Genomic DNA, 26,501 nt, shown 5'->3' with positions numbered 1-26,501 from the left:
GATAAGAGAGGTGTAAAGTGAGTTGAAGAGGATCACACTCCAGACTGAGTGAATCACCTTAGCACTGGTCCCTGGACAAAAAGAAATGAGGGTCATTTAGTTAAAAGCGGATAGAGCATCTACTGGAAATTCAAAATTTACCTCTGATGGAGTGCAGGAGGAGGGAGAATATAAACTAATGTTTATTCGGCACTTAATAAAATGATGACAAGCACTGTGCTATGTCCTATATATGCTATGTAAGAATGATCTATTTAATTTTCAGAACAACCCAATGAGATCGACACTATTATCCCCACAAACAGATGGGAAAACTGAGACTATGGATAAGAATGCATGATTAAGAGATAAGGATGGGTAGGTGTCTAGATAAAGATTTTAAACGCTGTAATAAATTATATGTCTTTGTTTTATATGTGTCAATTCCCCCCCCACACTTGAGGTTTTACTACCCTCTTAATAACGACCCATGTGTGAGCTTAACACTGTCAGCTCCTTCCTTCCTCCCAAGACAAGTCAACTAGCCTCCGTTCATTCTAGATAGTCAGCCATTAGCCCTACTAATTGCAACTGTTAGTTGTCTTGGTCCTTCCATTTAAGGACCTGTCTTCTAGCCATCAACACCTACATAATGTAACTCATTTACAGAGAAAATGAATGTGCAGTTTGAGAATTGTTTCACAGACTAGTGACAATAATTTAGGAAATTGTTTCTGGAAATCCAAGAGTTTCTGTGAACTATATTCTATTCTTCCCAACTCAGAGAGTTAATTATCAACATAATAAATATTTCATTCTTCCAAGTGCCATTATAAACTGTAGGACTTTAAGACTATCTCTCCGACTCCAAGAGTCAGTAAAATGATTCACAGATTAGAGAATTCAGTATTTTATGATCTCCCCCATTATCTAATAATTTCCACAAGTTTACAAAGTAATAGGTGATGTAATATCTAAATGTTAAAGATCATATCGTCATGCAGGAATGTGAAATATCACTAAGCATTTGTGGGGCTTTTGTACAGGTAATGTGTACATCTCCACATGATATGTATGCTGGCTTCCAAAGAGCAACACAGAGCCTGGCTGTCAGATGGGATGCTGCCATGAAGAATTAAGGAGGTATGTTCTGATCAACTGTTCAAACATGTCTGACACCATTGGTGCAAGGTGAGGTTCATTCCCTGAGCAGGTAAGGCAGACAAATGAAGTATTAATACTTATTATGGAAGACAGTGACCAAAACAAAAGGTTTTCCCAGGGGAAAAATATATATTAGTAAGCATGCTCATATATATTTTATATATATATATATATAATACACACACACACACAGTTTCAGAGGACAGGGGGGTTTGGGAGGCTGGGTATAAAAGGGATTCAGCAGTGCAAACTGGTAGTTGCAGAATAGCCACAGAGATGCAGATTGAAGCACAGAGAACACAGTCTATAATACCGAGATAATGGGGTATGGGGCCAGGTGGGTGCTTGGACAGCAGGCACTACTTTGTAGAGTGCATGGTTTTGCAGCTACTTTGCGGTACATCTCAAACTGGTGTGGAATAATACAGAATGTAAACTGTGGTTGAAAAAAAAATTTTAAAAGCAGCATGGCTCAGTATTTTAAGAGCGGATTTTTGAACTAACAGCCTACAAATTCTAGTTCCAATATTCACTAGCTGTATGACCCTAAGGAAGTGACTTAAAGTCTCTCTTTTTCATTTATGCATTGAAGCTAACAATAGTACCTACCTTCTTGATATGTTGGTAGAATAAAATGAGTTAACACATGTAAAATATTCAATAAAATTATCAGTAAAAATAAAGAATTTTAGAGCAATGCCTGTTGTTTGATTTGCAGTTCTCTATTATAGACTAACTTGTAAAAATAAATTAATGTTTTAATAGAAATGATTATGTACCACTAATTTCCGAGGTTTCTTCCTCTATTTTATAATCAATGCAATGTATTTCTTTTTCTTTGGTCCTTTACCTCGACTACCTGAGGGCAACTTCTGAGGCCCTTGAAGAAAGCTGATTTATCCATAAACCTAACAAGTCACTAAGGAGCTTAATGTAATCAACGTGTTACTAACAATAACAGTAGTATGAGTTACAGAAAACATCTGTGAATCAGATACAAAGTTCATACTAATTACCAGTTTAATTTTTCTTGTTTATTGAGTAATCAGAGTATCTTTTAATGTAGGCTAGAAAGACTTTTACTTTGTCTAATTCGGTACATGAATATTATGCATTTGAGAAAATATATAATACTTTATCTGAAACCTGTTTTTCTGCAGCAAAAAGATGAAAGGATAAGTAAGCTTCTTTTTTTAATTTTTAAGACCTTATTTATTCATTTTAGAGAAGAGAGAGAGAGAGAGAGAGAGAGAGAGAAGGGGGAGGAGCAGGAAGCATCACCTCCCATATGTGCCTAGACTGGGCAAGCCCAGGGTTTTGAACCAGTGACCTCAGGATTCCCGGTCTGTTTTATCCACTGTGCCACCACAGGTCAGTCTATGTAAACTATTAATGAGGGCTAAATTAAGCATCTTCTTTAGAAAAAATTTCTGTGTGAGTCTCTAAGAAGATGACCGAATTGAGTTCAATTCTTCATTTATTCTTTCAAAGCAACTAGTGAGACTTGCTTTGCCTGATTAGAGAAAGCAGTGTTGAGACGCCCTCCATGAGTCCTGAGGGGGAAGCATTTTGTGCTCTAACATATGTCAGTGTGAGAGTCTGCAGCATATCAGTGTGCGCGCAGACATTTAGGAAAATCTAGGAGAAAGAGTAGTGGCCTGCTCTGACAGACAGTCACCTGACATAGACAACACTTCCCCCGGTGTTAATGCGATGTGCACATCCATAAGACAGGCCTAAGAATCCCAAGAGCAAAGGCAGAACGTAAGGCAGAAAATGGGACACAGCCTCAAATTGCTAACAGAAGTTTTACATATCTCATTTTCAAAAAAAGTTTATGATAACTCCTTCTGTTCCTATAGCATCTTTCCTCTGAGAAGTTACACTTTTTCTAAAGATATCCGAACCATTTTTAAAGTTCCAAGTCTTCCTGACAATGTTTCCATGGACCAGAAAAAAAAAAATTCCTGCATTTTGTAAGAGAAAGACCAAAAGCCCAATTAGACAAAAGGCGCCAATGTGACAAGCTCAGAGGAGAGTGATAAAAGCTCATGCACTCTGTGCTGTGCCACCCACCATGCCTCCCCTCCCATGGACCAGGGAGCCTTCAACAATTGGTCCCATTTGGGGGAGTGGGTTGCACCAACAATGCTAAGACCCATGCTCTGGGTTGGTTAGATATAGCTGTGATTTCAAAACCTTAAACTCTGGTTCTTGTGAGAGAAGAAACTTGCCTTCAGACTTACAGAGAATTACAGCAAAGACTTCTATTGCAACCCCCTGGATCACAGTTATTCATATAGTCTTTACACCAACAACACATCCTCTCTCATATCCATGACAGTTGCCTTAAACCATGTACAATGGGACCTTCAAAACGTCAGGGTCACCATTTTGAATTACTTCAATTTCAAGTACACAAGGCTAACTAAGAAAGACTAAGATAATAAGATTATAACTCTCATCTTTGTCCCCAATTATAAGTTTCATTTGCTTAACCACAGCTCTACTGCTCTCAGTGGTTGACATAAAAACAGTAAGGTAATCTAAATTTAGAGAAAATAAATTTATGCTAATAAAATACTATTTTTATCTTTAAACATCCCATGTAAGGTTTAGTTTAAAAAAAAAACATTTGTTGCTTTCAAAAATTTCAAGAAGATATTATTGTGAGATCTGTCACTTAGTATTTTACAAACCTTCATGGCGCACCTGCTGTGTGTGATCACAGCACTAAGCTCTGGGGACTCAGCAGTGAGCAGGGCCACGATGATCCCTGTTCTCCTCTGCTATACAGGTAAAACAGGCCATGTAAAAAAGTGGCAAGGGACTTCACATTGCTGTAGCCATTTACACTGACCTTTTAAGAGAGGTTGGGAAGCCTAATGACATGGTGCGTTTTAGGCTCAACCTGCTGAGTCTTCTCTTGCTTTGAGGTTGCTGAGCACAGCTCAAAGTCAATTTAATAAAATGCTGGGTGTTTAGAGATATAAGCAAAGAGAAAAATGTTGGGAGCAAAGAGCACTGCTTATTATTTCAGATTCTTGCTATAGGTGTTAGACTTGGGGAAGATTACTAAATATTTAAGGTGTTCTGTAAAACATGCATAATTTTTCACTTGGCAAAGCAGAAAATTTTAAGAATTAAACTAGATCTTTGAAATTACTTGCTAGCTTTACTCCCATAAAACCTAAACTTAAAAGCTAGAGTATATATAGATTTTAGTCCCTACTTAAGAGTATTACAAATAGTAACTTTCCTTTTATTGAAATTTTTGGTATTGAAATCATAATAGCTAACATTCATAGAGCAGTTTAATGTTTGTCAGATACTTCGTTGACTCTTTTACATGCATCATATTATTTAGTTCTTGTAAAAATTTATATGATAACATGACCACCCCATTTTGCAGATGAGTGAAATTAAGCTTAAGTAACTTTTAAAAGAATGAGGGCCAACAGTAGAGTGTTAATAATATTAACCCTCTCAGTTACATTTTAGATGGACTAACGACATCAGCCTTATTTGGTAGTAGATTACTCTTTTATTCAGCTCTGGCTACACTCTGTTTCTAAAATCTGAGCTTAAAATAGGAACTTGAATTACGTCAGTATTTCATGTGCTGGGTATTGTACTGTTACTCACTCTTAGAGAGTACCAGTGTTCCTCAGGATCAACTCTTCTTACGTAGAGAATTCAATTCTGTTATCTGACCAGTGCTGTCTTTTATAAAATAGGCTACTGTTTTAAGATCCTGAAAGCACCAGAGAATTATGCTTTGCCTAAAAACTTACTATACAATTATTTAACAAGCTGAATGCATTTAGAAATTAAGGGAGAAAAAAGTACTAGAATGAGAAAAAAAGTACAAGTTTTCTCATTCAATTAAAGTTACATAGGAACTTCCTTTGAAATGGCTTCTAAAAAACCTACAAGAGATAAAATGTGTATATTATGTTATATGCACAGGTTTATATGCATTTGTGTATTTGACAAAAGCAGATCCAAGGAGCACATTTAAAAAATTGTTTTGGTAACAGTCTGTTTCAGAACCACCAATAATTTCAGAAGAATCACTTTAATTTTTTTAAAGTTCTACTGCATTCATGATAAAAATCAAGGCGGTTTCTAAGAAAGTTGTGATGTCTGAGAGAAGAAGCAAGATTATATGACTGGGAGGTACACTGAGAATTCTTAGAATTCACTAGTTCCTTGAGGCAGGATTGTATTTCAAACATTCTGGAGATGAAACTAATCTAAACCTTTAAAAAGGTTTTTAAATGCAGTTTCAAGAACCTCAGTAACCTTTCATGTTTATCTGGAAATTTTCCTTTCCGCCATCTAGAAATATTTTTCCATACTTCAAACACAACCAAATGTCAAGGTCAATGGCATCTTTGTACTGAAATAAAATACAGCTGGCATGTCTGCTTTAAAATTCTCCTTCCACAATCAGCGTTCAAGCCTGACTTTGGGCAGTGTGGGTTAGGAGATCCAGCATGACATTTGGAACAAGAAGTTCTAAATGTGCACAACGGCTTTGCTACACAGAACAAATCGCTGACTCTCTATTTTGGACCCTTAATTTCATCACTGACAAAAGGATCAATAATGTCTATGTTAATGTCCCGAAGGTTGGTTGTGGAATTCCTATGAGAGAATTTTAAAAGGATGAGCACAGGCTCCTTCTAGCAGGGATCTTTTCAAGACAGGTCTTTGTAAAACTCTTCTGACAAGTCAGTGGTAGGACTGGAGGCCAGGTGACAGGGGTCTGGGTGATGGACATCCTGGAGCCTAGGTCAGCTGCATGGGAGCTGGTCTAGTGTGGGGTGGGTGACGGCAGCAACGACAGGGAAAGCAGTTTCGGAGCCCCAGAGCTGCAGCAGCAGGTACGTGGGCACAAGGGCAATGCAAGAGAGGAAGGGAAAGCCGCAGGAGCGCTGAGGGCTCGCCTGACAACATCATGCTCGTCTCCTGCGACATCTCTATGAGGATACTGAGGAATTCAACTACAGCCTAAGGCAGTGTGGCCATGCACACGTGTGTGAATGTGAGCCCCTGTACTTCATCGGGGTTCTTTATTTTCTCAGTGCAGCCAGTTGGCGCAACCTTCACTGAGGGCTAGCATTTCGGGAATGAATGAAGAACGTGACATTTACGCTTCCTGGTGTTAAATCCTGAGGCAATGGCTGCACCTAGAGGTATGGAATCGTCTAGCTTTAGCCAGCTACAGCCTTTGGACAAAGGCTGGTAACATAATCAGTGGCTTTTATGGGAACCTAAAATTATAGCTATTATTTATTGATTAGAATAAAGAATTTATTCATTTCTTACTTATGAGAAGTTGTAGTTAATGTCTTTGTGTTTATTTTAAAATTATAGCTCATTAGCTCATTCCCATGAAGCATCTGCAGTGATGGGGTTACTTCTGTACATGTGTTCTTTGACCCCTGGGGACACAGAGAATGCCTATTACAAATATACATTTGTTTAGAGCAGGCATCCCCAAACTACGGCCCGCGGGCCGCATGTGGCCACCTGAAACCATTTATACAGCTCCCGCCGCACTTCCGGAAGGGGCACCTCTTTCACTGGTGGTCAGTGAGAGGAGCACTGTATGAGGCGGCCCCCCAACGGTCTGAGGGACAGTGAACTGGCCCCCTGTGTAAAAAGTTTGGGGACCCCTGGTTTAAAGGGTATGCTGCATGTACAAAAGCGGTGACACTACTCTAACCCAGCTGCGACTAAAATCACGACGTTGTGAAAGCTCACCACGAACAGGCTGTGCCAATAGCCGGGCAGCCGCTCTGCCCTCCCTCTCTGTGCACTGAATCACGGGACATCTAGGTCAACTGGAATGAGAGCTGACAGACATACTCTAGCCAATATAACTGTAGCTATGCATATTTGTGAATATTAAGTATAACTATTATTACCCCAACAAGTAACTAACAAAGGCCACATTATACCCAGACTGTGACAATGACTAGTTTCATAGTTTGTGAAACTAACACATATAAGAATCACTGTATTTCACATTCTAAGTTAAAGTGCCCAGTAAAAAGAAAAAAGAAAAAAAAAAGAAATGTTTCTTGTTAATACTTGTTATTGACTAACACAACGATCAATTCTAGGATCGCAGGCCTCCAAATCTGTTGATGAGCACCAACCTGCAAAAGCAAGTCGCTTTTTCAAACAACATCAGATGCCACGATTCTGATTTCACCCCATGCTCTTTTGAAGATAGCCAACAGTTTGCAATGCAAGCACACAAGTCAAGGGCAGGCCACTACCCAACTGAATCAGTAATGGAGACAGACTCATTAGCAGTCATGTGATAAACGATGTATCATTTTTACATTTCAAGGATAGTAATGTCCTAATAGCTGACGACACCAGCAAAAGGCTGGTACTGATGCCTTCACAATCGGTCTGTAAGCCAGAGAAAAATCAACATTTTAATGACATTTCACACGGGACTAGCATCAGGCTGGTAAAGGTCCACAGATGAAACCAACAATGACAAGATTGCGTTACCACAGTTAGGAGTGTGTACATGTACACACGGGCAAACAGTGATGGGACTTATTAGTTCAGTTATTTTTCAGTTTACACTGTGGGCAGCCACACAAGGAGAAGCTTTAAGGGGGCAAAGGCAATGGAGACAGACACATTTGTTTAAAACTTTTAAATGAAAATGAAAATAACGTTTATTCATAAATTCCATTATCTTAAGCAATGCTAACTCCCAGGGCCTACTGCATGATTCAATATCTAAAAATGTTAAATTGGTGAGGCACAGAAGCCCTGCCTGTGACAGAGAGGTGACATGCTCTTTAGAGAAGATCATCGACACAGAGCAGCCACAGAACTTTGCTAACTCATTCGTGAACGTTTGAACTCTCTCCCAAAGACAGACGCTCCTTGGGAATACTTATATTCCCAGTGTTAGCATAATGCCTGGCAATCCGCAGATGCTGAAAAGATGTCAGACTTCCATTAGCAAATTATTTTAATTGGAAAAATCTTGGGGAAAAAAAAAATCTTAAAATATTTCAGAATATTCCAGAAAATATTCTAAAAGGCTTAGAACACTTCAGTTTAAAGCCATGTCTGAGCCTTCTTTCTTCATTCTTTAAATGTTTCTTGAGTGCCTAATATATATGGGCCAGACTTAGGCAAGGTACTGGGGAGCTGGTCTCCGAGAGAGAGAGGAATATGTACATAGGAACGCACTCAAAGGTTGTGACAGAAATTCTTCATGGAGGGAAGTGAGCAATCCAAGCTGTCCTCAACAAAAGGGTAGAGGCTTAAGTTGTGGAGAAGGCTGTTATCATTAAGGGGGATTATGCAAAGTAAGATGGGCCTTTGGAGAATATGAACATTTAAAAGGTAACTAAGAAGTGAATAGGAGTGAACAGGAATACCAAGGTCAGCTTAGTGAATCATAATGGGGAATTCAGTGAAGCTAGCTCTGTAAGAGTCAAAATACTTTCTACACATGAATGAGCTAATTACTGTTAGCTATATAGTAGCTATGACCCTACATAAACTATCTTTGTATCCTCTTATAATAACAGCCAGCATTTGTTGAGTATACTATACTGTCCTTAGAGGTTTATATGTATTAGCACATTTAATCCTCATAATAACCTCGGGACAGGTAAAAAAAAATAGCAAGTCCCATGTTGTACACAGATTAGGGTCTTGTACCAAAACAATTTCCTAAGGTTAAAGAGATAATATGTGGTGACTAAAATATGAAAAGCAGACTGACTCTTTAATCCCTACTCTGTTTTTGCCTCTCCTCATTTTTAAGACTAAGAAAATAAACTCTTTTAAGTTCTCATAGAATGGTGATGAGGAATAAATGATACGGATGAAAGTGTGAAAACTATAAAAAGCTTAAGTACGGAAAATGTCATTGCAGGTGGTTCTAACAAAGTACTCTGCTCGTGTCCTGAGGAAATCAGACTTCACTGTTTCCCTTTGCAGAAGGGTTACAAATGAGGTGTTTGTGGAGAATCACTTTGGAGACCTACCTCTACCACCAGAGGATGAATTATTTACTAGCAATATAACCAGGCATGCCTGGGAGCAAATTATTAATTTCAGGCCCATTTCTAATTCTGTCTCCAGTGTCTTCTGTCATCAGGTAACACATAACCCACACAGGGGGCAAAGTCAGACACAAACGATGTTTAGATGATTGTTTCTGACACAGTAGATAATTGGGAGTTAGCATTTTAATAACAATAATAGCTAACATATATGATTCTACTTTGTCCAGATCTTTATCCTGAATGAACACATTTAGATTTTAATCTGTTGAGCTCTAGGAAAAAGCCATTTTTGCTGCACTGTACCCCAGAAAAACATGGCGAGGAGGTTGACGACTCGCTTAAGCTGGACAGCCAATAAACGTAGCAGATGGCATTTGAACTAGCGGCTGCTGATCTCAAAGTCTGCGTATTACCCACTGAGTTGTTTAGGCTTTAATTTTGATATTTGTTCATCCCAGGTCAGTTTTAAAGGCCTTAAAAATTACTGGGGAATAGAAATCTATGCTCATTACATTAGAGCCCACATCTCCCTCTGTGGCCGATTACGCCACTAGATTTGCTTTGATGGACATTTCCTTTATAAGCAGGTAAATGACCTTCCCTTTATCATCAGGAGGCACTTTCTGGTGTGTGCTATGGGACCATGGACTGATAGCTGCTCTGATCCCGGGGAGGCCCAGCTTCTTAGCTCTTAGAAAGAGCAGTGATTTAACTCTACACACCAACAAGAACTGACACTTTGCACGTGCCACTTAATATTCAGTACGTGTTGTGCTGGTTCACAGAGATTAAAAAGAAGATATTTAGTCTTTGTTCATCTGAGAATGTCATATTGTCTTAAACCTGTTAAACCACAGACCCTGCATTTAAATCTTGTTCGAAATCCTATTTCCAGAGTTGTGATATTTGTAAGTGCTTGTAGTTCTGAAAGTGTGGTGTTAAAATCTAGTTGTTGTTTTTTCTTAATATCATTACCAAATTGCTTTTACTTATTTATTTTAACAGAATTTATCGGGGTGACACTGGTTAACATAACTGTACAGGTTTCAGATGCTCAATCCTACAACACATCTCTGTATTCGGTACTGTATGTCCCCCCCCCCCCCACCCCAAGTCAAGTCTTAGTGCATCACCATTTGTCACCGCTATACCTCCTCCACTGTCCTCTCACCCCTAGCAATTTCTACATTGTTGATTTTCATATCCCCAAGATAGCTATCAAATTAGCACACCCAAAGAATAAAGAATTAAACAAACAAACAAAGAAATAAACAAACAAAAAAACCTACTCACACAGAGCCCGTCCAGGAGGTGACCCTTTTCTATTGAACTAAGTATAAGGCAATATAAAAGGGCAAGCTTTTATTAATCAAGCTCTTTTCACTCAGCCATGAAGAACTACTAGGTGGGTAGAAAACGAGGAGACAGCGTGTTAATATAAACCTGAGGATTAAATTAAGAATCAAGTGGACCAGAGGGATGGGCATAAACGGAAAAATCAGGTGGAGGTAAGAATTGGAATCCTAATCTTCTGTGGAAACAAGAAAAGGAGAGCTATCAAATATCTATATTTTTAAAGCCTGAACCAAAAAGGTTACATTTAAGAGAAAGTGAACTGTGACAAATAATACCACTGAGGCATTTTGTAGCATCTTGGCTTCCACAGTATAAAGTACTTTCCTATCTAATCTCCTCCATGTACTTCATGTCATCCCCGTGAGATGCACAGGGCAGAGCAGGCGTGTGGGATTCAGTCTCGCCCCAGATCCCATAATTACAGAGTTCCAGAACAGGCCCCAGATCTCTGAAATTCAGGTCACTATTCTGCCATTATTGTTCAAACATTTTATTGAGTATAATAACTGTAACAAGCAGAGAAGGAGTAGAGATAATAGAACCAATAGATAAAGATGTTTCTGACATGGGAAAATTTCTGTTGCCCTCCAAATCTGAATGTTTCTACTTTCTTAAAATACTAAATAAGGGGTAGAAAACAGCCATGAAAAAGTGGAGGGAAGACTATCAAAGTCAGGAGACCCAAGTTCTAATTCTAGCTCTGATACACTAACTTGGACAAAACTATTAAACTCTCTGGGCCTTGGTTTTCCTACCAACAGGAAGAGAGTGCTGACAGAAATTCTTCACTTTATTGATCCACATGCCCTGAGCCTGCTGTACCAGGTGCTACGTTAGAAACCAGGAAATGCCAGTCCTCACAATGGAAGGTTTCCATCTGGAGGCAAGAAGGTGGAAAGATCATTGCGTACAGGCAAACAGATGATGGAAATCCATTACATAAGGATCATCATCTGGTTCAGACAGTGGCACTGAATCAGAGAGAAAGATGAGGCTGATGGCATGGAGGATTGTCGGGAAGACTGTACAGAAAAGAATTCTTAAACTAAGTATTTTAGAATTAGTTTCCTTGGTGATCAAGCTGTTTTGAAAAACGTAAGTTCCAAATGGCTGGAAGGTAGCATCCAAAGAGGATGGGGAAATTTTAGGAAAAGTGAGGTAGGAAAGCAGGAAATGGATTGTCTTGAACAGGGTCTCATAAACTGTGTTAAAGGCTTTGGACTTCTACAGGGTGGTAAGGCTGGGCAGAGCTGTGAAGAGAGGAGCAATCTCATTTGCATTTTACTAACATCACTGCAGGCATGGGGGGGGGGGGCGTAAAAAGAGTAGATTCCTAAGAGGGCAGTTAGAAGCTTTGGTTAATATTTCAGGCAAGAGATGATGAGGGCATGTGGAATAAATAAGAACCAACATTAGTTAGCCAAGGAATAGTTAGAAGAAGGAATCCTAGACAGAGTGATCAAATGGATGCTGGTTTTGACAGAGTTGAAGTTCCTAGTAGGCTTCTCCAGCTTGGGTGATTGTGTGGATGGGTAATGGAAAGAAAATTGGGCTTAGAGGATATTAACAAATAGATTCTTCTCCAGTGCTAAGTTTTTTTTTTTCTGTTAGAGGTCAGGATACTTGGTGTTTTGGGAAACGGTGTCTTAGTGTATTAACATCTATTTATTTGGGTGTCTGGGCATATACTGGGGTAGCTGGCATCATTTTACGGTGAGCTATTGACAATATACAGAACTGGGGCAAAGAAATGGACAATCTTATCCTCGTTTGTTCCTGTGGACACACTCAGGCTGCCATAGGTCCGCCATTATTGCTTCTGTCTGATTGACCTGTGGTGTGGGCATTTGTGGCTCAGCTGCTATACTTCACAGCCACCAGCTGATAGCTTGCAAACATTTCTCAGACTTTCTTCATCTCTAAAACTTTTCTGTCCCTCATCATCATATGCAGACACACATGCCTTCAGTAAGCATCATTTATCGTATATATCCATCGTGCCCACTTTTGTATCTATAGACTTGCCTTCTCCTTTAAGTTCCCTCACAATCAGAAGTTGCTCAGACAAAAATTAGGTGTCATCCTTGTCTCCTCTTTTTTCATTTCCTTCCGGTAGCAACCGTTATTGATACTGCCTTCAAATCGTATTTCATCCACTTCTCTCTCCACTGATACCACTCTACCACTCTAGTCTAAGCCGCCAACCTCTTTCTTCTCAGCCACCACCACCCAGATCTCCTCACTCATTCTCTCATTCTGCTTCCACTCTTTTAATCTTTTCTCCACAAAGCAGCAAGAGTGAACCTTAAAAATACATATCTGGTCATTTCCATCTCCTATGGTTCCTGGCAGACCTGGACTGCAGCCTGTGTCCTTCGGTCCCGACCAAAGTCTCTGACCATGTCATTTCACCTTCACGTCTCTATGTCCCCAACTTGTTCTCGCCCTCAAGCCTGTGTCCTTCGGTCCCGACCAAAGTCTCTGACCATGTCATTTCACCTTCACGTCTCTATGTCCCCAACTTGTTCTCGCCCTCAGGCCTTTGTGCGACTGTTTCTAGCACCTGGAATAACTTCCCTCAGATCCTCAAGCAACTGGTTCTTCCTCTGTCAGATCCTAACTCCTGGGTCCCAGCCTTTTGGGAGGCTTTTTTCTGACCAGCCCCTTTGGGTGGCTTTTCTGTTCATCTCCAATCATCCCCGTTGTATTTTCAGAGCACTTACCACTAGTTGTCTGTCTTACTCTGCTACATGGTAAGCTCTGTGGGAGTGGGGCGTCTTGTTTGTCTTACTAAATACAGTGTCCTCAGAATGCAGAAAAGGGACCAGGTCATTGTGGGGGCCATAAGTTTACTGAATAAGGGGACAAATGAATGAATAACAAATATTTTAGAGAAGCGATAATGCAATTGGGTAAAAAAATAATAATCATTTCTGGCAATTTCAAAAGTGACCAGCTTTGTAAGTGAACCAGAGTGTAAATATGATACGTAAGCTGTAACAGGATTAAATGTAGGATAAGGAGAACAAGTGTGGCAGGCAAGCGAGATAAGGCCAAGAAAAGACGCAGCTAATGCACCCCTAAGAAAGCGGCAGGGTTTAAAACAAAGAAAGAGCACCCTGATCGCTATCCTCACTTTCTAAAAAGTACAGCTGCTACCTTCTGGTATTGCTGAAGCCCTTTGAGCCCAGAAAACCATCATCACAATCAACAACATCCGATCAAGTGTTCCATTCAGGAGAGAGGTGCAGACTCGCACACGTTCGCTTCCTATTTCCTCACCTTCCCATGCCAATGTGTTCGCTTTAGTGCTCCAGGAAGCACCTTCCGAGAGACTGCGATGAGTACAGTGCCCCCCGGGCTGTGCAATATGGCAGTCCCTAAAGGAGAGAACTGGGAGCCAAATGTGTGGCGCAGCGTTCTTGCCCCTCTAGGCTTCTTTATGAGGTAGGCTTTGCCATTAAAAACGCCCTGACAAGAATAATTTTAAAAACACCAGTGTGCTATGTACAGTAAGTGCCTAATAACCAACATGACAGTGGGATAAATGGCCTATGATTCCTGAGACTGATACTGCATCGGTTTTAGGTTTCTGCCCAACTCTAGTGAGTTTCAGGGCCCCGCCTCCTCTTCCTCCTTCTTTTTAGTGGAAACAAAAAAGTCACTTAGGAAATGTTTACAGCCTTTTCTCCATGGTGTTCCCAGAATTCTCTGCGCTCATCACACTGCTTCTCAGTGATCAGCGCTGTCCTGTGACCCAGAGGAGCACCAGCCGCACAACTGAAGGAGAATGTAGCCTTCGTGCAGCTCCTGAGGTAATTTCTGAATCAGATAGCCTGGATCATTGCAAAAACGTTCTCTGTTAGCCACAGTAATATGACTCTTCCATAAAAGCAAACTGGCATTCTCTCAGCACTGCAGCTAGGTGAGGTACTACAGAGGAAGTACCTCAGAGGAAGATGTCCAATGAATTAACAGGAATTATTATGATATATAATAAGGCTACTGTCCACAAAAACAGAAAAACCCACTAAGGTCAGAAGATGCTCACAATGAATACTGTCACAATACCAGCTGGTTAAGAGACATAACGGGACTAGTTCCATTTAGAGAGAGAGACTGAGTCAACTGGCTGCATTTCTGTTTTATGATGATACTACATCAATGTCTACTTTTCAAGATTATTTCATGGGTAGTCTCAGTACACGCTCAACGTTTATCACTTTTTACCGCTAGATGGCAGCAACTTTCTTCTGATCTCAACATGGTTGCCTCAGGTCTTTGTTCCCGCCCTCCAATACAAACCCACACTTCCTCCTTCCCAAATAAATACTTCACAGCCTATAAAGTTTGGGGAAGATTACTGTAAGCCACTTTCACTGTAAGAAATCAGTCTAGTCTTATGGTTAAGCTACAGGGTCCTTCAAAGAGTGCAAAATAATTCAAGTCTAAATTGAAAAATAATAGAGAGGTATTTTCTTTCTTTCCCCATACCCATTAACTGCAAACTCTGAAGAGAGCAATATTTCTTTTTCTTTATAGACCTCTGAGGAAAAAAGGCAATGAGTAGAGAAATGGGAAAACAGATGGAATTGGAGAGATTTCTATTTTATAATAACAACAATTTAGCTCTCTGGATGATTTAAATCATTGTTTTCTAAAGGATGTACCCTGGTATGTTCATTTATGAAGATGTCCCAAGTTTATTACATGAGAGAAGAAAGGATTCAATGATCTCAATCAAGATAAGATTGGTGACATACTGACCCCTCTGGTTGATTCAACCTTCACAGAAACTGAGGTCAACTGGCTGCATGGTCCTAGAAAGAGACCACTTCCGCTTGGACATAACATGCCCCTTCTGGAGCATGCGTTTACCGAGTGTGTGGAACCAGGGTCCTATCTATATACACCCACTTGCTCAGACTTCTAAGTTGTTAGAGTGAAGATGGACCCAAAGAGCTGAAGTAAATTATAGCTTCATCTGAGGCTATAACTGCTGGTGTGCCGTTGCATCAGCTAGGTGGTAGTAAAGAGATGCCTTTTATGTAGAGTTGAAATCTGATTATGGGCTAATACCTACGGTTTATGAAGCACTTTCTTTTAAGGTAATGTTATAAAAAGTATTATCTCTTTTGCATTCTTCCTAAGATCTAATATGCATAGTTTGGGTCAGACACCACTCATTCAATCAATCAATCAATCAATCAATTAATACAAATACTGAAGTACAGGAAGTATAGAAATAAAGACTAATTTTAGTATAAGTGAAAAATTTACACCAGAATCCAAGACTTGAGCTTTGTGCATTTCATAGAGGGTTCCTTTGTTTTGACTCTCATATTATCTAATCACAATTACGTACATTTGGTTTTAAAGGTGTATGTTTTTTTCCATTGATTTGAGAGGAAGGGGGAAAGAGGAGGGAAAGGGTAGAAAAAGAGAGAGAGAAGCATTGACTCGTTGTTCCACTTACTTGTTCTATTTAGTTGTGTACTCATTGGTTGCTTCTTAGCATGTACCTTATCCAGGGATCAAACCTGCCATCTTGGTGTGCCAGGATGTTGCTCTATCCACTGAGCTACCCACCCAGAGACTAAAGGCTATATTTTAAAATATGTGATTTAAAGCAGGAAATCTGGAAAAATGAATGGTTTGAGGGAATTAAGATCAAAAACTGTAAATTTAAAGGAGAGTGGAATCTATCTACTTTGGCATTCTTCTTAGCTTCAGCCACTGAATAACCAGGAGTAAAACCTAAGAGATCCATTTATTTTAGTTACTACTTGCAGAGTACCTTATCATCCAAAATATAAGAAGTTATACTCTCCAAAGAATAACATTCAACTTCATTAACTACCTTTAATGGCAGCTTTAGGTTTATTGAAAAGTAGGGACCATCAGTGGTGCTAGTTTAAAAGAGGAGTAGTTTTTCGTATCTTTTTTTTTTTGGTGCCAACACCTCTGGGGAAACTAGCCCCTCCTCAGTACCTGTGGTCCTCACTATGTGTGGCCTTATTGGGACTGCTAACTAAGGAGCTCCCTCCCTCAGCCAGAGCTGAGCACATGAGCCAGGCTGGGGCCACTCACATTATGTGGCTTCCTCTATGGCAGTTTGAAGGTGGCATCAAGGAGCTGCATGCAGGTGCCTCACTCCAGGCCTGCACCTGCTTACTAAGTGCTGCTTCCTGGACCCAGGGTGCCATCCTGTTCCCTGTTTCCTGAGGCCCAACTCCTCCGCGTTTCCTTTGATTCTGGAACCTACCTCAGGCACTTCTGCAAAATTACCTTTTGCTTACGTTGGCCAGACTCAGTCAGTTTCATTACTTTCAACAAAAGAACCCCACCTGATAAAAGAGACTAAACTGAAAATTTAGACAGAAGTAATGGCTACAGTAGACAGTGAACCAAGCAGGGTCCTGAGCCCTCCAGCTACTATATCAGCTCTGGGCTTATGCTGAATAGCTGGGACTTATGTTGAAACCTGTGCGATACTGGCTGACTTTAATTTTTAGGGGGGGCGATTAATATGTCACACACTATATGTTGCTCTCCTAAAACGGATTAATAGAAATATACTAAACAGACCTCAGGTAAGCTAGTACTATACTGAGAAATGTAATAAATACAGGGATAGATGGTGATGGAGGGAAACTTGACTTGGGGTGGTGAACACACAATACAGTATAAAGATGGTGTATTATAGAACTGTACACCTGAAGCCTATATAATTTTATTAACCAATATTACCCCAATAAATTCAATAACATTTTTTTTTTGTATTTTTCTTAAGTGAGAAGTGGGGAGGCAGAGAGACAGACCCCTGCATGTGCCTGACCAGGATCCGTCAGGCAAGCCCACTAAGGGGCGATGCTCGGCCCATCTGGGGCCATTGTTCTGTTGCAACTAGAGCCATTTCAACACCTGAGGCAAAGCCATGGAGCCATCCTCAGTGCCTGGGCCAACTTGCTTCAGTGGAGCCTTGGCTGCAGAAAGGGAAGAGAGAGGTAAAGAGAAAGTAGAGGGGGAGGGGTGGAGAAGCAGATGGTCACTTCTCCTATGTGCCCTGACTGCGCATCAAACCTGGGACTTCCACACACGGAGCCGATGTTCTACTACTGAGCCAAATGGCCAGGGCCCAATACCATTTTGAAATGAAATATATAGCCAATTTTAAGAAAATTACTAAACCTAGTGGTCAGCTGAGAAAAATATTATAGTGAGAGTATATATATAATTTTAAAATTTCTAGTTCATTGACCATACACACACACACACACACACACACACACACACACACACAGAAATCTCAGCTAGAAAGATAACATCACAAATATGACTGATAGATGAAAACCAAAAACCAAACTGCTGGTATTCCCAGCATTTTCATAGGGGAACCCCTTCAAGTTTATTATCCTGAGTGGTATTCTCAGCATATTCACGAATACATTAGGCTTTTTCACTGGGTCCCATATCAGTCTTTATTCTTTCAAATATATGTTTAGAAGACAGCTAGGATTAGCTAATTATTCAGCCCAAATATATCCATTAAAAAAGACTATGAAACACTAGGAAAGAATGTGGCTTCTCTGGATAAGTGTAAAATAAGATCCTTCTTCATTTTAATTTGATATGTTAATTACAATATGATCTGGGCTTTCACAGATTAGAGAGAGTTTTTCATAGTGGGACACTTTTTTTTCTGCATTATTCATTAATGACTTCCTTATCCCCTAGTTCATCGTGTTTTATTACAACACGACCATTATTTTAAAGTTCTATATCTGATATAGTTTAACAGGGAAGGAATTGTGATGGAGATGAGTACACAATGTGCAATTTAAAACTCTATAAAACACTGTGATTTAAGTAGCTTTCACAGAATATATAATCAATCTCCATTGTGTCATTTCAAACATATTAAAGTATATAAAATCTACCTAGAAAAATTACAATTATATGAAAAAGATGCTACAAGACCTAGAACTACAAACAATTCATTTTATTTCTTTTCTTCTGCTGCTTACTTTGGATTTAACTGGTTCTTTGTGTGTGTGTGTGTGTGGTTTCCTAAAGTAGAAATTTAAGATTATTGTTTTGGGATCATTTTCTTTTCTAATGTATGCATTGGTGCTATAAATTTCCTTCCAAGGACTGCTTTTGATGTATCTCACAAATTTTAAGAAGTTGTGTTCAGCCTGACCTGTGGTGGCGTAGTGGATAAAGCGTCGACCTGGAAATGCTGAGGTCGCCGGTTCGAAACCCTGGGCTTGCCTGGTCAAGGCACATATGGGAGTTGATGCTTCCTGCTCCTCCCTCCCTTCTCTCTCTGTCTCTCTCCTCTCTCTCTTTCCCTCTCTCTCCTTTCTAAAATAAATAAATAAATAAATAAATAAATAAATAAATAAATAATTAAAAAAAAAAGAAGTTGTATTCAAATTTTCATTTAATATTTTAAAATTTCTCTTGCAATTTGTTCTTGGACCTATGTGTTATATAGAAGCATGTTGTTCAGTTTCCATGTATTTCCACAAATATAGTCCAAACAAATCCTGAATACTGAACTAATATCTCTAGGTCATGCCAAAACTAGTTCACCAACAGAGATGTTTCATTACACAATAGTACCTCACCTAGCTGCAGTGCTGAGAGAATGCCAGGAATCAACAGCAACTACACTGACATGCCCTATGGGTTCTTAAGACAGATTTTCAGTAAGACACTAAAATGGTTCTGAGTAGCAGGCTGGTAGAAATGAAATACTCAGGGACTTTTAATAGGAGAATGTCCCAGAAGTGGTGATCTTTACAGCTCAATATAATCTTATAGCCCCAATACTTAAGGAAATAAGTGTAGAAAATAAACCAACTTACAATTTTCCCCAGTCATCTTTATTGTGACTAAAGCAATACTGTGATAAGGTGTTGAAGAATTGCAAAAATTGTTAACATTAATATTTTAAGAGGAAGAGTCAGGCTCCCTTACCCCTCCTTTCTGAAAAGAAAAAAAACCCCAGAGAAAGGGATTAAAGGGGCAAAAGTTAGTAACTAATCATAGTTTAAGTATAGTTCTCTGTAAGGACTAAGGCCACTTGCTAGACAGCAAAGAAGATAAAAGTTATCTGAAAACTTCCTCTTCCCCTTCAATAAGATCCTTTAGGAGACAATGTTTACATATTTTAATTAAAGATTCCTATACTGATTCTAACTCTTCCTCCCCTCTTGGAGTCCTGAGAGTGACTTATACCTCCAGACCAGGGGTAGTCAACCTTTTTATACCTACCACCTACTTTAGTATCTCTGTTAGTAGTAAAATTTTCTAACCACCCACCGTTTCCACAGTAATGGAGATTTATAAAATAGGGAAATAACTTTACTTTATAAAATTTATAAAGCAGAGTTACAGCAAGTTAAAGCATATAATAATAATTATTTACCGAGTACTTTATGTTGGATTTTCACTAAGTTTGGCAGAATAAATCTTTATAAAACAACTTACTATAGTTAAAATCTATCTTTTTATTTATACTTTGGTTGCTCCACTACTGCCCACCATGAAAGCTGGAACGCCCACTAGTGGGCAGTAGTGACCACGTTGACTACCACTGCCCTAGACAAAGGGATCACGAGCTCACTCCCTTGCTTGAAAAACCTGTATTCTGTAACATTTTATATGCTTTCTAATAATCATCCCTTTTGAAATTCTTTATATGTATCAATATAAAACTTGTAAACTAAAGCAAGTGGAGACTAGCTTATTAGGTTTCCTAATAAACTAGCTCCGACGCTTTTAGCAAAGTAATTTCATTTAGCTTCTCTCCTTCTCCTAAGCCAAACGTTTTGTTGTGGCGACAGGGATGGGGGTAGACACTAGAAGATTTGGGAATGTCTTTGTTGGGTACGTAAAACAATTATCTCTACTGTGTCACCTTGTAGTCTTGATGTGTAAGAATGCTTTTTCCTTTTAATAGATCCTATAGATAGATGTTGTAAGCTTGTTAGTAATTGACTATTGTACCATGCTCCCTCCTTACTCACCCAACCAGTACTTGATTTAGTATAAAAGAAGGTTCAGAACGGTAAGAGGGCCTACATGATTTGGGACTGTGCCCCATGTAGCTAGCTAGCTAATTAATAAACTCCTCAAATTTCTTCTGTAACCTGACTGGTGTCTCTATGTAACCCGCGGATTGCAGTACTTTACAACACTACTAGACACAAAAATCAGCTGTAACTAAAAGGAATGTGAAATACTTTTATCATGAGGTTTTTTGCCGAAATTCTGGATCATAGTGAATTTAGAAAATTAGACTAAAAGTCTTTACTAAGGTTAATCTGAAAGATGGTACACAATTTTAAGGATACATAATTATCACCAAGCTATATTTGAGGAGATGGTGAAAGTAGTTAAAGAATTTAATAGCAGACCCTGATTACAACATTAAAAAAATGTGAATTTGGAGGGATTTGAAGTCTAGCAAATACCCTGGAGGCACCTCTTTTCATTGTAATTCAGTATGTATACAGAGAACCTGCAAACTGGTTATGAATGACGCCCGTTTCCTGAACCTGCTACCCAGCATTGAAGAGAGCGTGCTTCTAAATGAAATCTAAAGGCAACCTGCTTCTACTTATTTATCAACACATATGATTAAAAAAACCCACAACAGCCAGGCACTGGGACCATCATCTATTAAAGTCCATACACATTATCATAACTTTTGCCCTGTAAGTTGAAAAGCAAAGCACTGGAATGATCTGGTAATTAAAATAATGTAATATTATCTACAAATAATGAGCATGCAAGAAACCACACCGAGACGAGTGACCATGTCGGGGAGTGACTGCCACATATCGGAGTGGGCAGCCATGTCTTCATTAGGACTCTCCTGTTTCTCCTTCCTCTCTCCCCATCACATCAATATCACGGGAATTTCCCAGACAAAAGCCTTCTGCTTAGCTTGTAATGAATTAAACATCCATCTTATTTAATATCCGGCATTTCTCCAGCAGTAGCTAACTGCTGTGTAGCAGAAATCTGACTGGACAGGTGTGCAGAGACCCGGGTTTATACCTCCGGCTGATGTGTTACATGTCGGAAAGCGGGGAGTTGAGCTGACCCTGATGATGCTGACATTTCCCATCCAGCTCTGAAACTGATCACTACTACATTTGGAAATGTTCTCTCTCTCTTTAAATGACTAGTTCTGCAACAGCTTTCTGAGAGTTTCTGATGTCGACAACTTCGTGTCTTCCTCTTTTAAGGCAAAGATTTAAACAACTATTACTTTTTTATGACAAAAATCCATGCTATTATATCTCCTCGTGGGATCCTATGAAGTAATGTCTAACATTTGCAACTGTATGCAGAAATATTTTTGTTCATTTTAGCACTCCTATCTCCAACAGTAAAACATCAGGGTGAAAAGGCTCTTCCTGCCCTCGACAAAAATCTGTGACACAGCACTTCAGCCCGTCCAAATGCGAAATGTGATTCACACCCAGGATGTGATCTAATTTGCATAGATATGTGATTAAAAACTGGAACTTCTTTGTGTATACAGCTACATAGCATCTCAGGCATGTTGGTAAGAAATAAATCATAACTGAGACTGGTCGTGGCAACATCCAATTGGTTAGAGAAAATTTCTTCTATTTTACTGATGAAAATGCCTATTAATAATACTTTATTTTTTATGTCATCACATAAAAAGTCCATAAAGTCTCTGTCATGTAATACCTACTACCCCTGTTACATAACAGCTCAAGATGGATGATTTGAGTGTATGGTGTAATCACTATTTCCACCATCATCAAAGAACAATATATGCCCAAATCTTTCAAACTTTAGGAATGGAGCAGGGGGAAGGGAGAAGTAGAGGGGAGAGAAGGAAGGTAAAAAGCTAAAAATGAGCATATACTAATATGTATGTCTTCAGAATACTCACACTGACCCTAGACAGTTTTGGAGTCTTCAATCAACTTCAGTGTTCAGTTCAGAGATATTCCTCACTAAGCCCCTCCCTGTCTTGCTCCAACCAAACAGGGAGTCTGGATTTCTGTTATATCTTCAGAAATAGAACAGCTAAAAAATGACTCGGGTAACAGTCACTTTCTGAGGGTTTGATATCACAACATAATAGCCTCATGCAAAAAGATCTGTAAAGAACCAAAGTCTGTCTGCATATTCAACTCTCTAATAAGGTTTCCCCCGTTTCCCACAATTTACCCCAAATAGAGCAAAATATTTGCCTGGCATTATCACATTCAAGAAGACATGACAAAGATCTAAAAAAAATGTTTTAGTTATTGGACAAAGGGAGGTGCAATCACCCCTTAGGGCCCACGGTGAAGGCAAGAGGAGAGAGATGACTCGGGAAATAAAGGAGGAAGTTCCTCTGCTGAACCTCAAAGGCTGTGTCAATTCGCAAATCAGCAAGTATTACTCCAGTGGGGTGGCTGTGAGGGGAGAGCCATCTGATGAAGAGTTTATGTCTGGCCTGGACTGCTACCTTTGATGAACTGTGGTTTATACATTGACCCCCATGTTCTTTATTGGATTGCTAATACACCCTGCGAGAAGATATTGCCATTCTTCAGTGCCTGGGAGCTAGCAGATAGTTATAGCAAACTGGCTCCATCCTAGCAGCTGTCATTGGGCGCCTAATCCTGCTGCTTTCATCTCCTCCCTGCATACATACATTTGTCACCACATGTTATTTCCATTCTGGCAGGTTTGTTTGCCTTGAACCGAAATTCTTTCCCACACATTTCTTCATCTCCAGAGGAAATGCTGCCACAGGAATGAGGCCAGTGGATGCCACCTCTCATATTAACATCATGCAAAGAAAAACACTACTTAAAACTTTAAACCACTTTGCTCAATGATGAACACTGGTTTGATAGCTGGTCCACAGCCACTGACAGTTACAATCTACCAACTGTTGTGCATTTTCTATACACAACTTACACATTCTGGCCTTTTCATCTCTGGCAGGTTTAACTGCTTATTTGATGAACAATATTTTTTACCTCATTGAAGCACTTGCTAACTCGACTTCACAAAATCACCTAACATCACTCATGTGCAGTGTTTGTAGATCTGACTCAATCTGGAGGCAAGCTAGTGTTGAACTTCACATTTAATTCTATAAATTATCCTACACTTCTATATTGGGGACAGCAAGAATCATTTGCCCTTCTTCTCCATTGTAAGCATGAGATGTAAACTTCCTGGATTTTCAGAACCAATATTTCACAAATAAGTAGAAAGTGCTCATCTGGTACTTTATCAGATGTAGATGCTGGGTGAGTCACTGGGCTTCTTTCTAGCCAGGTGATTGATTTCCATAGACCAGCCTCACAGTATTTACTTATGGGAAATTCAAGTAGCAAACACCATAGAAATCTTAACTCATGACCAAAGAGAGCACATGTAATAAATTCATGTCGACACCTACTGTAGTTTACTTAGAAATATCTCCAGGTCCTCATTATGTGTTTCAATATATACATAAAGAAAGCACTGTGCCAATGCGTTGCTTTTCCAACTAATTCTGGGTCTGTACCCAAACACCTTCTCTGGGATGGGCTTTGGACAGTCATCTTCCTGCCTTTATACTTTTTCCCTTCCCTACTACCTGAACTAACCTTTCAGGTAATTTCTGGTAATTCCCCTATGCGCAAATTGGTCTTAGAGTTGATAACATTTCCCTCTGAGCACTATACAATATATATATTTCCTCATAGCATTATTCGCATCTTATTATACATATGTTCTTTGTATGATTTCAGATAATATTGTATATTATATATGTGACCCCCCCCTACACACACACACACGCCCTACAAGACAGTGAGCCCCGTGAGAACAGAAACCATGTTTTATTTATCTTTCTAAATCTAGTGCTTTCCACAGAGCCAAGAACAGTAAATAAATGTTGCTGAAGAGTTGAATTTTCTTAAGGCTAATAGTAAAAATCCTTTCTGGTTTTCATGGATTATTTCTTAGGAGATAGAAGTGGTTTGAGCTTACTAACCAAAATAATGTGCTATAAATTACGCAGGAATGAGTTATTGTTACTCTAATACGCCGGAAAAAGTGAAGAAAGGAATATTTGTTATTTTCTCAGTATTCAACATTTATCCAACTGAAAAATAAGTTGTAGAAAGTGGATCTCATAACTAACATTGTTGGACTCTCTGTTAACTTAGGTTGCTCACTCACGTGAGCATCTCAGTCTCTATATGTAATAAAATTTCTTTAGTGCACTATGCCTTGTACTGAAAATGAATATCAATTCCATGTAGTCAAAAAAGAGCCAGATTTCTCCCTGTCCTTTTATGTAATGACCATCAGCATTATTATCCCTTCAGCTTTCCAGGTTTGGCAGGGAATAGTATGCTCTGGAGATAGATAGTGAGAAACCATGAAGGATGCCCCAGCTTTTTTTTTTTTTTTTTTTTTCTGAAGCTGGAAATGGGGAGAGACAGTCAGACAGACTCCCACATGCACCTGACCGGGATCCACCCGGCACGCCCACCAGGGGGCGATGCTCTGCTCCTCCGGGGCATTGCTCTGCCACAACCAGAGCCACTCTAGTGCCTGGGGCAGCGGCCAAGAAGCCATCCCCAGCGCCCGGGCCATCTTTGCTCCAATGGAGCCTTGGCTGCGGGAGGGGAAGAGAGAGACAGAGAGGAAGGAGGAGGGGTGGAGAAGCAAATGGGCGCTTCTCCTGTGTGCCCTGGCCGGGAATCGAACCCGGGTCCCCCGCACGCCAGGCGGACGCTCTACTGCTGAGCCAACCGGCCAGGGCCAATGCCCCAGCTTTTAGTCAGTGTGTAAGCACATAGCTGTATCATCTTTGCTCCACTTCCCATTCTGTGAAAGAAGAAAAGCATCATATTTAACAACATCACCAAGCTATTGTGAGGGTTAATTAGATTTAATGTGGGAAGGGAGGTGAGCTGATTAGGTACTATTCAAATTCAAAGAATCATTAGTTTGTGTCTAAAAATAATCCTGATTTAGGAATAAAATTAATTTGGAAGCTCAATCTTTAGCAATCATCTTCCTATACTTAAAAGAGCAATGGTTTTTAATCAAAATCCCATTCTCAGCACAATTCAATGATGTAAAAAATAGAGATCTGTGAATTTCCATTCACCTTTCAAGTAAACAGTACACAATTCAAGTTCAATTCTTTCTTCCTTCCTTTTTAAAGATACATTAGGTATAGAAAGGCTAATTTCTATAGGTAGGGGTAGTTAGTGTAAACAAAATGGATTGTAAGTCTAGATTAATTAATTAGTTTTTTGTTTCTTATAAAACATCTTAAATTGCTCTTTATAGAATCACTAGCTGTTTTGTTGTTGAACTAACTTTTCAGGTAATTTCTGGTAATTTCCAACTATATTTTTGTTCAAGAGCTAGTCAGTGAATGAAGATATTTGTATTCCCCAAATTTAAAAGTAAAATCTCCGAATATTTAAGGCCCAGTTTGCAAAATAAAATCAAAATGAATATACTAGATTACTCTACTATGAAAATATTAATGAGACATGGGAATTGGTACCCGAGAAAGATCTGAATTGTTGCCTAAATCTCACTTAAAAACTTCCAGGTTTTTTTAAAAAGGGAAAACAGTCTTTAAAAATAAAATAGTTGGCCCTGGCCAGTTGGCTCAGTGGTAGAGTGTCAGCCTGGTATGCAGGAGTCCTGGGTTCGATTCCCGGCCAGGGCACACAGAAGCACCCATCTGCTTCTCCACCCCTCCCCCTCTCCTTCCTCTGTCTCTCTCTCTTCCCCTCCCGCAGCCAAGGCTCCATTGGAGCAAAGATGGCCCGGGAGCTGAGGATGGCTCTGTGGCCTCTGCCTTAGGCACTAGAATGGCTCTGGTTGCAACAGAGCAACACCCCAGATGGGCGGAGCATCGCCCCC

The 26,501-nt window shown here is 39.6% G+C and overlaps 1 protein-coding gene across 2 annotated transcripts in view; it reads right to left on the bottom strand.

Annotated features, from left to right (window-relative positions):
* Positions 1-26,501, bottom strand: part of KLF12 (KLF transcription factor 12) — a 476,625-nt gene that overhangs the window by 55,371 nt on the left and 394,753 nt on the right. The gene's annotated exons all lie outside the window — the stretch shown is intronic.

Source organism: Saccopteryx leptura, chromosome 4 (genome assembly GCF_036850995.1).
Source record: "Saccopteryx leptura isolate mSacLep1 chromosome 4, mSacLep1_pri_phased_curated, whole genome shotgun sequence".
NCBI lineage: Eukaryota > Metazoa > Chordata > Mammalia > Chiroptera > Emballonuridae > Saccopteryx > Saccopteryx leptura.
Note: the sequence above shows the minus strand (reverse complement) of the source record. Positions and strands in the feature narration are given on the sequence as shown.